Here is an 18,115-nt window from a genome sequence, read left to right as displayed (position 1 = left end):
CACATGTGTTAGGTGACTCACATGGGCTGCTAAGAGCTGATCATTGGAGTGTATATACCAATAGTACATACATCTAAAAGCTGTGTATTGTACGAGTACGAATACGGGTGCATACGAGTAGAATTGTTGATGAAACTGAACGAGGATGTAATTGTAAGAATTTTTGTTAAGTAGAAGTATTTTGATAAGTGTCTTGAAGTCTTTCAAAAGTGTATGAATACATATTAAAACACTACATGTATATACATTTTAACTGAGTCGTTAAGTCATCGTTAGTCGTTACATGTAAATGTTGTTTTGAAACCTTTAGGTTAACGATCTTGTTAAATGTTGTTAACCCAATGTTTATAATATCAAAAGAGATTTTAAATTATTATATTATCATGATATTATGATGTACGAATATCTCTTAATATGATATATATACATTAAATGTCGTTACAACGATAATCGTTACATATATGTCTCGTTTCAAAATCATTAAGTTAGTAGTCTTGTTTTTACATATGTAGTTCATTGTTAATATACTTAATGATATGTTTACATATCATAATATCATGTTAACTATATATATAACCATATATATGTCATCATATAGTTTTTACAAGTTTTAACGTTCGTGAATCACCGGTCAATTTGGGTGGTCAATTGTCTATATGAAACCTATTTCAATTAATCAAGTCTTAACAAGTTTGATTGCTTAACATGTTGGAAATATTTAATCATGTAAATATCAATCTCAATTAATATATATAAACATGGAAAAGTTCGGGTCACTACATACGTCACTTCAAGCGAATGTGTATGTCGGCTCTGAGAGCCCGAATTGAATTCGTGGTGATTTGGAGTGTATGACCAGTGATGAGAATGGTCATGTGTTTCGTGGAATGCTAATTCCTCAGGATGTTATCATCTTGGCGGTGAGAATGTGGAGCAAAATTCTAAGTGGGGGAGTTTTTACTGCCGCCCGAGGAAGCTCCAGTGATGTGATATATAGCAAAGTGTCGGAGTGTACCGTGCTAAGCCTCAATAGGTATTCGGAGTTCCTAACAAGGAAGAGTGACGGGTTGCTAATGTCGACTCGAGATCGTGCTTTACAATTGTGAGTTACAACTCTGGAATGTTATGCGTGAAGATTGTAATGATGGGATCGAAGGAAGTGTAAGGCTTCCTATGTAAGGTGGTCGTGTAGTACCAATGTGCAGTATGAGACCAAATGTGAAGTTTGAGATCCCGGAGTGAGAGAATGAAGTTGTCGTTGCGGGTGCTCCTGTAGTGAAAAATCTGGGTGGTCGTGAAACCCGGACAGTATAATTGAATGAGAACGAGTTTGATATCGTGGCGAATATCGTATTTTCCCTGTCAGAAAACGCAATTGTGGAGATTGTCAGTGGATTATTTCACTTTACGGATGATTGTGAAGCGAAAAGTGTCGATCTGATTGTCTCACATCGAGACACGCGGATGTTGTTTGTTTGCGAGAGTGTTTTCCATAGTGATGTGACCTGTTGGTTGTATCAAAATGTCGGAGCCATCCTCAAAGGATGGTCTAGGTAGGAGGATTCACCCAGCGATGGTGAATATTTTGTGGGTCGTGTGGCGAATTGCGAGTTGTTATGTTGATAATTCGCTGCTGACGGGATTCTAGTACACGAATAGTTTCCATGATAGTACTAGGAAGCCATAGTGTATGGATGTGTTGTAGGGTTTAAGGGAGAAACCTTGTGTTGAGTGTTGATGTTTCGTCTAACTCGTGGTGTATTATTGTCGTCCTGGATTAATCGAGTGACGGATGGTCGTGTGCGGATCGATTGGTGGGAAAGTGGTGCTCCTAAGTGATTATTTTGGGGTTACCGAAATTTCTTCGTTGAAGGAATAACCCAGTTGTGGAGCCGGAGGAAGTTGGTTCTCGGTCCAGAGAATGTTTATGAAGGACCGGTTGAGTAGTACGTTTATGAACCGATGGAGCACGGAGTTTCAAGGAAGCATGAATCCTTCTCGATTGGGATTAATGCAAGACATGGTTCACGACGTGGTGGATTTAGTAGATCGCGTTGGGTGATATAGTTATGGATATAGCTTGTTACGAGTTGTAGGCGAGATTATTTGAAGGGATAATGGTGTTCCCCGTATTTTCCTAAGTGGGAATTCTGAACATTGAGTGTATGAGATACCGTTTGTTGCGGTAATGCGCGCAAGTGATTATTAGCGTGTGGCGAGATATTCGAGTTAATGGAAACTTTTATGGACATCGATTTTGAAGGTATGTCAGAGGGACTTTGAGTGTGGGTCTAGTTTATTAAAGTGACGGAGATCACGGGGACGTGATCCAATTTAAGTGGGGGAGAGTTGTAACACCCCATTTTTCAGTTACGCGTTATTTCGAACGTCATTCGAAATACGAGGCATGTAAGCGTATATTTGGATCCCAAATAAAGTTGGGTTTGATGTTCTAAGACCTTACCATTATAAAGGAAATCTCATTACGTTTCCAACAATATTTGATTCATCGAAAACGGAGTTACGGTTTGAAAGTTACGACCAAAACAAGTTCAGAAAACTGAGTCAGTTAATCTGGACGCCGTCCAAGCTTTTTGGACGCCGTCCAAAAGGCCTGATGGGCCAGCAGCTCTATTTTTCTCATTTTAAAAGGGGTACTTTGGACTTTTCACTTGGGGTCGGTTTGGGATCATCAAAACTGATCTAGAACTCCATTGGAGCTCATTCTCACTCACACAAAACACTCTCATCCATTCCTAGAGAGAGAGGGACCATTTTAGAGTGAGAGAACTTGGTTTGGGGAAGAAGAAGGGTGAGTCGGGTCGATTCGCGAGTTTTAAAGTTGTTCATCTCGTTAACGGCTACGTCTTCGTAGTGTTGGTAAGATCTAACTCCGATTTTCATTATTTGATTTTGATATTCAAATTAGGGTTTGAGCTTGATTTTGTTAGAAACCCTTTAATGGTTGGAAATGGGTTTGTTGTGGTTAATAGATGGGTTTTGACCCGTTGTTGGTGGGTTAGGGTTTGATGACGATTTTGGTCATGGTTTTGGGTGTAAATCACTAGTTCATAAATGTGTTAGTGTATAGATGTTCATAAGAACATGTTAGTTGGTCAAAATGGGTGTTGACTTTGATTTAGTGTCAAACTAAGATTCGAGTTAAGTTTTGGTGAATCAAGTATGTAAATACTTGATTTAAGTGTTAATTGGTGTTTTGGAAGTAGAATCACTAGTCGTTAGTGATTTTGGGCGTTTTGAGACTTATGTCAAATGGGTTGACTTTGATTTTGGGTCAAAATTGATGATGACACTAATTTTGGATTAAATGAATGTTAAACGATTTTGTTAGGTGTTAAATGATGTTTTTGGATGTAATTACTCGCGAGAAGTAATTATGGGTTAAAGTGATATTTTAACATAAGTCAAAGGTAGTCAAATGCAATATGGGTCGATATTGCACGTGTTATGTTTTTTGATGTAAAAAGCGTTTGAAATGGTCACTACCTAAGTAGTAACATAGTGTCGGGACCTAGGTTGGTCTAATTGGTGTTAAGTATAATTTGAGTTAAATTGTACTTTGTAGATTGAGTATGAATTACCGCCCGAAGTGGTAATCGGTTTATGTCCATTAGGTGTTAAATGGGCGGGTTTTGGCGAGCAAGGTGTGATCCCTCGGCTAAGGGATGTTTGTGTCGGGTTCTCTTTTAGAGAATGACTATTTATGTGTATATTTTTGCCTATGTGTAATATAGGTGATTATTTGCTCAAATTTGAGGACGTCGATCATGTTGTACATGACTTGTGCGGGCATTCCAAGGTGAGTGGAATAATTATATGCGTAGGTATATAATGTATTTATTTGTTGTAGCGTGAGATGTGAAGTGTCGAGGTGTTAAGACACCACATTTCACGTGACGAGTGAAGCATCGAGGTGTTAAGATGCCACTCGAGGTGAAGCATCGAGGTGTTAAGATGCCACCTAGGAGTAAAGTGTCGAGGTGTTAAGACGCCACTCCATAATAAAGGGTGAAGTGTCGAGGTGTTAAGACGCCACCCGAGGGTGAAGTATCGAGGTGTTAAGATGCCACCCGGGGGTTAGTGATACGAGGTGCTAAGCACACTAATGGATGTTGTGAACTTCGATGGCCTTTCGCGGGCGGCATTCCCTTGTACGATTGGTTAACCATGGTTATGTGTTGTAGTGTAGCATATTATATTGTTCGACTTATATGCTATCGTTTGTGCTAGCTTGTGTATTGGAGATTTAGCGTTATACTTTGCGATGGTATGCTAATTATATTGCTAGCGTGTATGCGGTAAATGTGTAAGTGATTGCAAGTAAGTAGGTTATATATGTATGTGTATAATTATTGCATTCACTAAGCTTTTTGCTTACCCCTCTCGTTGTTTACCTTTTTACAGGTATTGTTTTATGAAGCTAGCTAGTTGTTAGACTAGATGCGTAGGAGCACTGGGCTCGATGGGGTAGCTTTTGGATGTTTGGACGCGGATTGGGGATTTGGTAGTCCCCGGGATTATGCTCTTGGTATTGGGTTGGGTTGTAGAGTCCTAATCCGTCTAAAGAGATAAATGGGTCGAAATCGCTACTTTATTTGTAAAACGGGTCATTGTGGGCCTGGTGTTTTAAAACTTATTTTCATTACAGAAATCTCTTAGTTTTACTTAATATGAGGTGTTGTGAAAGTTGTTTCTTTTAAAAGTGTCGGGAAGCGGGTTTTCCGCTCGCGTGAATTTGAAAAAAACTGATCATGAACTTTTAGTTCAATTGGACACCGTCCAAATGGCTTGGATGTCGTCCTGGTCTTCCTGCTGGACGCCGTCCAGATAACTGGACGCCGTCCAGATGTACTGTCCCAGAATTTTTTTTTAGGGCGTGTTTTTGGTAAAAGAAGTTGGGTCGTTACATATTGTTACAATATGTAGATGGGTACATGATAAGGTTTTATAGTGATCTTTCAGAGAGATTTAAGTCAAATAGCAATAAAGTTGCTGGTAAGCTTACTACTAATGTGGTGGAATATAAAAGGTTCCCCGGTAACGATGGCGAGAAGACAACGTATATATCAAGGTTATAATAAGGCTACTCCGGATGAAAAGTCGAAGTTGTCCTTTTGGATTGATATTCTTAATACATAATTTACATATGTATATTTAATACCAAAATCCCATAAGTTACGAAGGAATTTACGAAAGATGTCAGGCAGAATCTACCGTGATAGATATGATAAGATATGAATATGTCTATACACTATCTATGCAATAATTGCAGTAAAACGTGTCTAGATTAAAAATTGATAGGCAGGTAATTTTTGACAAAAATGATAAGCAAAATTTGTAATAAGCAGATACGGTCGAAGTCCGGACTCACTAATGCATCCTAACAACTACTGGTTAGACACACTAATGCAAATTCTGATTCGCTAAGACCAACGCTCTGATACCAACTGAAACGACCCGTCCATATTACTATAAACACGGTACGTTATTCATTGGTCCCATAGCGAGGTATTTGACCTCTATATGATACGTTTTAGAAAATATTGCATTCGTTTCTAAAAAAAACACACCATTATTATACATAATGCATGTTTTAAACAAGTGGGCGATTATTTAAGAAATATTCCCCAAAATACATCGGTTTCCAAATACTACACACGTGACATAATAGTCGAATATAATACATGACAAAGGTTTTATTGAATGCAACACTTTATTTTAAACCAAAGCATGAGACTCCATGCACAGCTTGCTCAGATAATGCAACAGCGGAAGACTTTCTTAAGGACCTGAGAATAAACATGCTTAAACAGTCAACACAAAGGTTGGTGAGATATATAGGTTTAGCATCGATATAAATATAGACCACAAGATTTCATAGTTATAAATATATGTACACTCGCAAGTTTATAAAAGTATTCTATAAGTTGTTTAGAGCTTCGGTAACCATACTTAACCATTAATGTGGCATATTCCCTTTATTATGAAATCTCCCTACACTGTACCAAGTGTAGTAAAAATGAAGTACTATGCAACCGTTTACGATACTAGAGCGACTAGCCCGGTTGGGGTTGTCAAACCCGATAGATCTATCAATAGGATTCGCGTATACATGTTCTTACAACATGTAAATATTAGTTACCAAGCTATTAGGGAAGATATGCAAAGTGGTACAACTCAACGTAGAATATATTTTAAGTACTTGTGTCTATGGCGTAAAACATAAAATGCATGTATTCTCATCCCAAAATATTTGTAGAGTTTAAAAATGGGACTATATACTCACAGTAGTAAAAGTATATTAATAATAAGTTTTCAACTTATTAAAAATATGACCGTCGTCCTTGGATTCACGAACCTATAACAATAATAACGATTCAAATAATAATACGACATATGAATAAAATAAAGCAAGTTCATAGAATACTTATATAATAATTTTTTTAACATTTTATGTTAGTAGTCCATTGTTAGTAGTCCTTTGTTAGTAGTCCAAAATTGTCCGAAAAGTCCAAAAGTCCAATAATTGGTATATATATATATATATATATATATATATATATATATATATATATATATATATATATATATATATATATATATATATATATATAATCTTAGAATTACCCCCACGACGTATTGTATACGTATTATATTTCCATCAACCCATAGACGTATTGTATACGTATTGTCTTAGAATTAACTAAGACATATTGTGTACGTATTGTCTTAGGATTTATCAAAACGTATTGTATACTTATTGTGTTAGGACGTGCCAAGAATATTATTATACATATATACAATCACAGAATTAACCAAGATTATAATATTTTGTTATACTACTGATAACATGTCCAAATATATATAGTATATAGGAAAATTTAACAAGGATATGGTTAATATAGTTTTTATAATATAAATTTCGTCCATACAACGTTAATTTTAGCAGATTTTGTTTTGCTCGCCAAATATTCATTACAACTCCGTTTAAAGTGAATCAAATTGCTATGGATTCCATAGAAGTAAATTTTACAAAACCAATTCAAAAAGTTCATCAAAAGTAGTAATTTTTAGAGCTTTACCCTCTTTTTGTGTCGGTGGACAGATTTGGAAAAATTCCGGCATCCACCCAATATATGATTTTTGATAAAATACTTCCACTTTGTCTAAAATCATAAAAAAAATACTGGAAGTCTTATTTACATATATTAACATATTTCTAAAGTCTTAGCCTCGAAATCAAAGTCTAAAATAGGTTTTTAATTCCCAACCTAAAACAGCCCGCTTTTTGCTGAATGGAGATTAAAGGATATATGTTAAGTTTCAAGATGTTCTTCATATGTACAAGTTATAAGTTCTTATATTAACTTAATATAACATCATAATACATATAAGTAAGTGTTATTAGAGTTAAGTTAGAAAGATTAGATTAGTTTTTCAAACAAGCTTGGTGTTCACCAAAACAAGTTCTAGTTTTTACAAGTTTTATAAGTATAATAAGATAGCAACTATACAAGGCATTGAACAAGGATTTTGAGAAGTATTTTACCTTGATTATGAAGAGGAAAGTTGCTGAGATTGAAGTATGATATGAGAGCATTCAAGTGTGTCTTTTTAGTTTAAGAAAATGTGGAGTAAAAATGAGTTAAAATGGTCCTTTGTAACAACCCAACCCGTATTAAAACAGGCCCATAAAAATGGTCCTTCCTATCCATTTCTTCTCGAAACGCACCCATTTGCTCCGCAACGGCGGCCGCAACTGTAGCGTTAAACTCCAAATCGTTCTTCTCAATCCCACTTCCCGTCGCCATTCTAAGGAATGCAAAGCGGTTAGATCACGAACGTATAAAACCACACACACCACACCGGTCCATCTTGCTAAACACTCGTCGTACATCACTTGTTAGACACGATTTGCACCCGTAATAAGGTTTGCAAGTCCTTATTACGCACACACGTCGTCTCAACTCGTTAGTACAACGACCGCCTCGCTCGATGATATAACCAACACAACGACGATTCCACGCGATATAAACACACGCAAGGGAATAGCATCACAACACAAGCCAAAAATCCTAGTTAGTCCACCTACAAACAAGGCACTAACTATAACCCGTTCCGACCCGTTCACCTACAAGTCCCGCAACAAATAAGCACACACAAAAGTCTAAGTCTAGGCACCTATCTCAAGTCGCCTAAATCCCTTAGACCATGCTCTGATACCACTTGTAACAACCCAACCCGTATTAAAACCGGCCCATAAAATTTTTTTCCTTTTAATACGCGTTAAATAATACTTTAGGTCCCAATTGTGTTTCCATAAACATCTTTAATACCATAGAAGGTTTAATAAACCTTAAAACATTTAATACATTGATTAATTGTCCAAACGGACATACACGGCCTGACTAGTTTAGTTTCCAACCAAAACCGAGCATGGTGATTTGGGACTACGCTACCCAAATCCTAATCGAATACAAAAGCCAGATCTTCTAAGCAACCTAGCCAAGATCTCTAATCCCCAAGCTCACCCGAGCCGCCAAGCATGCGAACCTATAAAAATATCAACAACGAGAGGGTAAGCTAACGCTTAGTGAGTGATAATATACTACATACATATATATGCATAAAATGGACACGCCACACAAAATATCAAATACCGCATACCGAAGCATCCATGTATAAGGCAACTACACTAAGCATACCGTACGATCTCTAAGCAACAAGCTAAAGATATCAACAAAGTATAAGTTCACCAACGACGATGTGAACAACGTCAATAAGCTACACCCGGAGGGTTAGCTACAACACAAAATTACATTAATATAAATAACAATATAAAACGAATAAGGTTAACCCCTTAACCCATTACCAAAAACCAAACGCCACAATGAAGATTGGCCGAACTACACGAGCCTTAGTAATCCGAACCCACACGAGATTACTATCTTCACAACATCAAGGTTGGCCGAACTACACGAGCCTTAGCAATCCGAAACCACACGAGATTACTACCTCAATAAGGTGACCGAACTACACGAGTCATCGTGAATCCGAACTACACGAGATTCACTTCCGATAAGATGACCGAACTACACGCGTCATCGTGAATTCGAACTACACAAGATCCACTTTCACAATTCAAAACCCAAGGTCACGGGATTATAAAATCCACCACATCGGGGTTATATACAACACAACAATATCAACCCTTCGCCATTGAGGTTATATACTCCACATCACAAACACGTGTGATAACGTACACTCAAAACGTGTACCTCGCCAAAGGTGGTAAACCAAAACGCACAACCGTGCCAATTGAACTCATACAAAAGTCCATCAAATCCACCTATATGTGAAGTGAGCTCTATAACCGAGAACCACTTCACCCGACCCGCACCCATCCTACACATACACATGTACATAGGATATTAACACTCACCTTGTCGCCTTGATGAATGCTTCCAAGTAATCCGCGACTCGTCAATGGAAAGTACCTATACCATTATCACAAATACAACAATACACAATTAGGGTTGACTTACAAACCAACCCAATTTACCCTTAGTTCAATTTTGACCCAAATGCACTTCCAAACACCGAACGCGCCCAAACTAACCAATAATCACTAACACCAGTGAAAATGGTCCTAATATGCCAATTAAACCCGAACACAAGTGTTAAACACTTATCGTTCTCAAAATCTCCCATAAACCCTAATTTTGACCCATAAGGTCAAAATCCCATCATTTACAAGTTTTGACAACAAAACATGTTTAACTCGGTTTTATACTTCAACTTAATCCATTTTAAGTTTACAAACCTCATCGAATCGACATTCGGGTCATAATCCTCAACAAACCCTAATTGCTTCCAACATCTCAATAATCACTAAATGCTAGTGATTTCACCCAAATTGCAAGTCTCACAAGCATGAACTTGTACACCAAACCCAAAACCCGCCAATAACAACAATAAACCCGAATATTGGTGTTAATCTCCAATTAACAACTAAATGGGTTCTATCTATGAATCATACAATCAAAAGCCCCAAAATTGAATGAAGAACACAAAAACGAATTTCGGAGTTAGAGCTTACCACTAGTATCACCGTGTAGCTAAGAACGAGGAGAACAAGCTTGTCAACTACGCCAAAGATCAAAACCGGCTTCTTCCTTTCCAAAATCCCACTAGAATCACTTGGGGTATTTGAGTTTCTTGGGAGAAAATGAAAGAAAAAGGAAAAGAAAATAAGAAATAAAATGAATGGATGAGGTTAAATCCTCAAATCTGGCTCAAACGCGAAAAGACCAAATTGCCCTTGAACTTCATTTAAAATTACAAGAATCTGGTGCCAGTTCGTGCAGTTTGCCGCGCCGCGACCTTAAATGTCGCGCCGCGACATTTGACTAAGTCTGGGATCATTTTATAACTAACTTCTGATCTGGATTTATTCGAAACGCCGCGCCGCGACACTCAACGTGTCCTGACTCATTTTCTTGCATACAAGACTTTAACACCCGAACATGTATCGAACCCTTCATACGCCTGTCGTACATACACAATACACCTATAAATCATATACGGGGAAAACGGGGTGTTACAAGTCTCCCCCACATAGATTCGATCACGTCATCGTGATCATAGTCACGAACCCAAACGGACCCACAATAAATGGTCGTCGAACATGCATTTCAAACCGACTTCTACCACAAATTCGCTAACCCGATGGTTAATCCAATGACAAATTACACACTTGATCGCATCCCGAGACGTACAATACACGCAACAACCGAAGTCTACAACGATCCCTTAGACAATTCTTCTCAAAAAGTTACCCTTAACAGCTAAATCGTCACCCGTGATTTATCAAATTCCATAATTCCGAGCACAAGCACTAACTCAATCCCTCACATCGGGAAAACTCAACCAATCTCGTATCAAGATACCAATTCCTTAGCATACCCTTACCGAGTACAACTCTAAAAGCAACCAAGTCTCAACCTAAGGTCAACAATCCAAAACGATGAAGACCGAACCAAACGAATCTTGATGGATAACACCAATCACTAAACATCCCTTGTAGTGCGCAATACGACCAATACGCAACTACCGTAACATCATAATCCAACGGCTAAAACTGATAGCGCCCAAAACGACTATGGAAATGCGAATCCCAAGGTGTACAAAATCGACTATTGTCACACCCGTAACAACACGTGAGCGAAGCACGGCTATCGCATCACTAAACATACAACATGGTCCTCACGACCCCACCATCGGCGTATAAAACAATCGATAGTTCCCACAACATGGTCCTTACGACCCCACCATTGGTGTATCAAACAACCAATAGATCACACGACATGGTCCTTACGACCCCACCATCGGTGTATAAAACAACCGACAGATCACACAACCCGAAGGCTGGCCGAAAACACACGCGCCTTAGTGAATCCGAACTACACGTGACTCACTACCTTCACCACAACAACAATCGGGATTGACCGAACTACACGCGCCTTAGTGAATCCGAACTACACGAGAGTCACTATCCCGGAGGAATGACCGAACTACACGAGTCATTTGTGAATCCGAACTACACGAGACTCACTCCTCAATACAATGACCGAAACCACACGAGTCATTTGTGAATCCGAACTACACGAGATTCACTTCCACAATAAGATGACCGAAACCACACGCGTCATCGTGAATCCGAAACCACACGCGATTCACTACCATGATGAAGTCAGCGGACCCGAAGATCATGCTTCACCAATCAATAATCCCATGATGAAGTCAGCGGACCCCGAAGGTCATGCTTCACCAATCTCAACACCGGATGAAGTCAGCGGACTCCGAAAGTCATGCTTCACCGATATAACACCTCGCTCATGATGAAGTCAGCGGACCCCGAAGGTCATGCTCCACCAATCGCATACTCCCATGATGAAGTCAGCGGACCCTAAAGGTCATGCTTCATCAATCACCAATACCATGATGAAGTCAGCGGACTCCGAAAGTCATGCTTCATCAATCAACGCCCTTTTGGCCTCGAACGACGAGTAGCGTAACATCGCGCTCTGCTACGCCATAGTGAATCCTAACGGATACCACTAACCATTCACACACTCGTGCAAGAACCACCTATATCAAACATAGGCACAAAACAATAATTCTCTAGAAGAGAATCCGACACACACCTCCCTTAACCGAAGGATTTCACCTTGCTCACCAAACACGTCCATTATCTCTCAACGAGATTTACCACATTACCACCTCGGTGATAATTCAAATCCAAACCATAAGTACAATTTATCCGAAATTGTAATCTACCACAAATCGACCAAAACCAGGTATCGACAACGTTTTCCGGATCTACCATAAGCATCATCCGAAATCTTACACCAAAACCTCCTCGTGCGGGTGTGTAACTCCCCCACTTGGAACTACATTCCATATCCACAACTCGTACAACCGTACAATGCTACCAAAGGTAGACTTTACAAACGATTGGGCTCACACGACCCATCACCATATCTTGCTCCAGCCTTGAGCACACGAAGGATTTCAATCAATCCTTAAACACTTCGAACAAAAAGTGTACCACGACTACACAAACCACACCCTCAAAATAATCTAATTGCTCTAGTTTGTCAATTTCCACCTAGTTACTCATGTACCTAAGGGTTTCACTCCGGTACCCTAAGTACAACGTAACCACAACACAATCGGAGTCGAACACCATGCTAGTAGGTATAAAAGAGGCACCTAATGTCGCGTCTTATATACTCCATTACCAACAGACATCGAGATTCAAAACACTCGATCTCAAGGTTTTCAGCCCACCCGTCGAACCTCACGGTTCATCGACCTCCACACAAAAACGAACACGCGCTTAACAATCGAACACCAAAACTCATTTTCATGGCTTGGTAGAAACATCTCCCAAATACTAAGGAATGCTTGGTTGCACCAAGTCTTACGCCCTTCGCCCATTAATCACCACATCACCATAGGGTACTTCCATTAGGAACATCACCCATAACAACAATATCAACAACACAAGGCATTTTACAAACTCAAATTCAACGACACTTAATAAATAATCAAAGAACATATTTATTAAAACGAAACGTACCTTAACGTCTCCTTGCCGCACCCGTCCCCGCTAACTTGGGATATTCCGACTTACGATGTCCTTCTTCTTGGCAATTGAAACACACCATACCATCACCCTTTGGTACCGAACATTCCCAAGACTTGTGACCCCTCATGCCACAATTGTAACATCTAGATGCACTAGAATCCGGTATACCCGTCCGCGTACCACCCGTGCTCACACTCGGACCCTTAGTCCTCTTACTCGGAGCACCATACGAAACAACCCTTCTCTCACTTGAAGGTTCACCAATCTTTGATCGCGTATACGACTCGAAACCTCTAGCCACGGCAAACAATTCCGCAAACAATTTCGCGTGACCCCGGCTAATCTTATTCTTCAAGTCATCATTCAAGGTTCGATAGAAATCTTGCATCAACAAATTATCATTCCCCAAATACTCCGGGCAAAAACGAGCCTTCGCCATAAAGGTCATCTTGAGAGTATTCAAATCCATAGAACCCTGTTGCAAATTTCGCAACTCATTACGCATTTCCGACAAATCGGCTGAAGTTCGGAACTCCTCGAAGAATTCCTTCTTAAACCCGTCCCATGATAACGCCATAAACGGTTCACCACCGACAAGATCAATCTTACCATCCAACCAATCCTTTGCCCTACACCGCAACAAACTAGTAGCGAGTCTCGTCTTCTTCTCAGGAGGGCATTCAATAGTACGAAAACACCCTTCGACATCCGAGATCCAAGTTGTGCTCACCAAAGGATCCAGTTTTCCGTCGTACATCGGGGGTTTAGTGCTCATGAAGCTCTTAAGACAACGCTCCATTTCACCACTACATTGAAGTTCGGAATACTTCCTATCCATTTCTTCTCGAAACGCACCCATTTGCTCCGCAACGGCGGCCGCAACTCTAGCGTTAAAATCCAAATCGTTCGTCTCGATCCCACTTCCCGTCGCCATTCTAAGGAATGCAAAGCGGTTAGATCACGAACGTATAAAACCACACACACCACACCGGTCCATCTTGCTAAACACTCATCGTACATCACTTGTTAGACACGATTTGCACTCGTAATAAGGTTTGCAAGTCCTTATTATGCACACACATCGTCTCAACTCGTTAGTACAACGACCGCCTCGCTCGATGATATAACCAACACAACGACGATTCCACGCGATATAAACACACGCAAGGGAATAGCATCACAACACAAGCCAAAAATCCTAGTTAGTCCACCTACAAACAAGGCACTAACTATAACCCGTTCTGACCCGTTCACCTACAAGTCCCGCAACAAATAAGCACACACAAAAGTCTAAGTCTAGGCACCTATCTCAAGTCGCCTAAATCCCTTAGACCATGCTCTGATACCACTTGTAACAACCCAACCCGTATTAAAACCGGCCCATAAATTTTTTTTCCTTTTAATACGCGTTAAATAATACTTTAGGTCCCAATTGTGTTTCCATAAACATCTTTAATACCATAGAAGGTTTAATAAACCTTAAAACATTTAATACATTGATTAATTGTCCAAACGGACATACACGACCCGACTAGTTTAGTTTCCAACCAAAACCAAGCATGGTGATTTGGGACTACGCTACCCAAATCCTAATCGAATACAAAAGCCAGATCTTCTAAGCAACCTAGCCAAGATCTCTAATCCCCAAGCTCACCCGAGCCGCCAAGCATGCGAAACTATAAAAATATCAACAACGAGAGGGTAAGCTAACGCTTAGTGAGTGATAATATACTACATACATATATATGTATAAAATGGACACGCCACACAAAATATCAAATATCGCATACCGAAGCATCCATGTATAAGGCAACTACACTAAGCATACCGTACGATCTCTAAGCAACAAGCTAAAGATATCAACAAAGTATAAGTTCACCAACGACGATGTGAACAATGCCAATAAGCTACACCCGGAGGGTTAGCTACAACACAACATTACATTAATATAAATAACAATATAAAACGAATAAGGTTAACCCCTTAACCCATTACCGAAAACCAAACGCCACAATGAAGATTGGCCGAACTACACGAGCCTTAGTAATCCGAACCCACACGAGATTACTATCTTCACAACATTGAGGATGGCCGAACTACACGAGCCTTAGCAATCCGAAACCACACGAGATTACTACCTCAATAAGATGACCGAACTACACGAGTCATCGTGAATCCGAACTACACGAGATTCACTTTCGATAAGATGACCGAACTACACGCGTCATCGTGAATCCGAACTACACGAGATCCACTTTCACAATTCAAAACCCACGGTCACGGGATTATAAAATCCACCACATCGGGGTTATATACAACACAACAATATCAACCCTTCGCCATTGGGGTTATATACTCCACATCACAAACACGTGTGATAACGTACACACAAAACGTGTACCTCGCCAAAGGTGGTCAACTAAAACGCACAACCGTGCCAATTGGGCTCATACAAAAGTCCATCAAATCCACCTATATGTGAAGTGAGCTCTATAACCGAGAACCACTTCACCCGACCCGCACCCATCCTACACATACACATGTACATAAGATATTAACACTCACCTTGTCGCCTTGATGAATGCTTCCAAGTAATCCACGACTCGTTAATGGAAAGTACCAATTCCATTATCACAAATACAACAATACACAATTAGGGTTGACTTACAAACCAACCCAATTTACCCTTAGTGCAATTTCGAGCCAAATGCACTTCCAAACACCGAACGCGCCCAAACTAACCAATAATCACTAACACGAGTGAAAATGGTCCTAATATGCCAATTAAACTCGAACACAAGTGTTAAACACTTATCGTTCTCAAAATCGCCCATAAACCCTAATTTTGACCCATAAGGTCAAAATCCCATCATTTACAAGTTTTGACACCAAAACATGTTTAACTCGGTTTTATACTTCAACTTAATCCATTTTAAGTTTACAAACCTCATCGAATCGACATTCGGATCATAATCCTCAACAAACCCTAATTGCTTCCAACATCTCAATAATCACTAAATGCTAGTGATTTCACCCAAATTGCAAGTCTCACAAGCATGAACTTGTACACCAAACCCAAAACCCGCCAATAACAACAATAAACCCGAATATTGGTGTTAATCTCCAATTAACAACTAAATGGGTTCTATCTATGAATCATACAATCAAAAGCCCCAAAATTGAATGAAGAACACAAAAACGAATTTCGGAGTTAGAGCTTACCACTAGTATCACCGTGTAGCTAAGAACGAGGAGAACAAGCTTGTCAACTACGCCAAAGATCAAAACCGGCTTCTTCCTTTCCAAAATCCCACTTGAATCACTTGGGGTATTTGAGTTTCTTGAGAGAAAATGAAAGAAAAAGGAAAAGAAAATAAGAAATGAAATGAGTGGATGAGGTTAAATCCTCAAATCTGGCTCAAACGTGAAAAGACCAAATTGCCCTTGAACTTCATTTAAAATTACAAGAATCTGGTGCCAGTTCGTGCAGTTTGCCGTGCCGCGACATTTGACTAAGTCTGGGATCATTTTATAACTAACTTCTGATCTGGATTTATTCGAAACGCCACGCCGCGGCTCCCTTTGTCGCGCCGCGACACTCAACGTGTCCTGACTCATTTTCTCGCATACAAGGCTTTAACACCCGAACATGTATCGAACCCTTCATACGCCTGTCGTACATACACAATACACCTATAAATCATATACGGGGAAAACGGGGTGTTACATCCTTATTTATAAGCTTATAATTTTGGCTTTTAGTGAAATTATCTAAGATAAGTTAAATTGTATTAAGTCATGCATGACATATTAAATTGATTAGGTCATGGATAACATATTACACAAATAATTGCAGATTTCTATTGGTATATACCAATAGTAAATACTTCTAGAAGCTGTGTATAATACGGGTAAAAATACCATATGAGTGCGAGTAGAATTCTTGAGGAAATTGAATGAAAATACGAGTATAGCTATCCTTTATAGGTTTTGGTATATTATAAAGTGTATTCAATACTTGTAAGGATGTATTTACACTCGTAATACATTATATGTAAATACATTTTAACATAAGTTAATTACGTCGTTTAAATAGTAACATATATATTGTTCAAAAATTCTTTAAATTAGTAGTATGAAAAAAAAAATATATATATATATATATATATATATATATATATATATATATATATATATATATATATATATATATATATATATATAATACTTTATTAATATACTTAATGAGATATTTAATTATCATATTTTCAAGTTAAATATTTATAAATTCATATATATACACAATAATTAAACAATTAAACAATTAAATCAAGTTATGACGTTCGTGAATCGTCGGAATAAAAGGGTGACCAAAAGCTTGTGTAAAACTCTTTCCGGAGGTTCAAGATTTATTAAAATTCATTGCTTATCAAGTCGGAATTATATAAAGATTAATTTTAAATTTGGTCGGAAATTTCCGGGTCGTCACACAGTTGGGGGCTCATGTACTCGTTAACAGGTTAATAATTTTACGGATGCGTACGACCGTAAATATAAAATCATACAATTTAACTAATAAAGAAGCTGAAACAACAACAAAACTGGTTCAAAATACAAGTATAATAAATAATAATGAGTAATTCAATATATAAGTATACATGTTAATGGTTATAACTGTGGGTTGTTCAAGCGGGTATCATGGATTCACGGGTTGAATTATATCCGCAACGGGTATGATATGTCAGTGACCGCTCACGACCATCAATGGATAAAAATCTTTACCTGACACGTAATCATGTATAATTTTTTTTATTACGAATATTAACTATTAATTTAATTAAACACCAGCAGTAGCAGCAACAACAACAAAATCAACAACAGCAACAGCAACAACAGCACCAGCACCAGCAGCAGCAGCAGCACCAGCACCAGCAACAGCAA

Source organism: Rutidosis leptorrhynchoides, chromosome 6 (assembly GCF_046630445.1).
Source record: "Rutidosis leptorrhynchoides isolate AG116_Rl617_1_P2 chromosome 6, CSIRO_AGI_Rlap_v1, whole genome shotgun sequence".
In the NCBI taxonomy this organism is placed as follows: Eukaryota; Viridiplantae; Streptophyta; class Magnoliopsida; order Asterales; family Asteraceae; genus Rutidosis; species Rutidosis leptorrhynchoides.
This window is presented reverse-complemented; position numbering follows the sequence as displayed.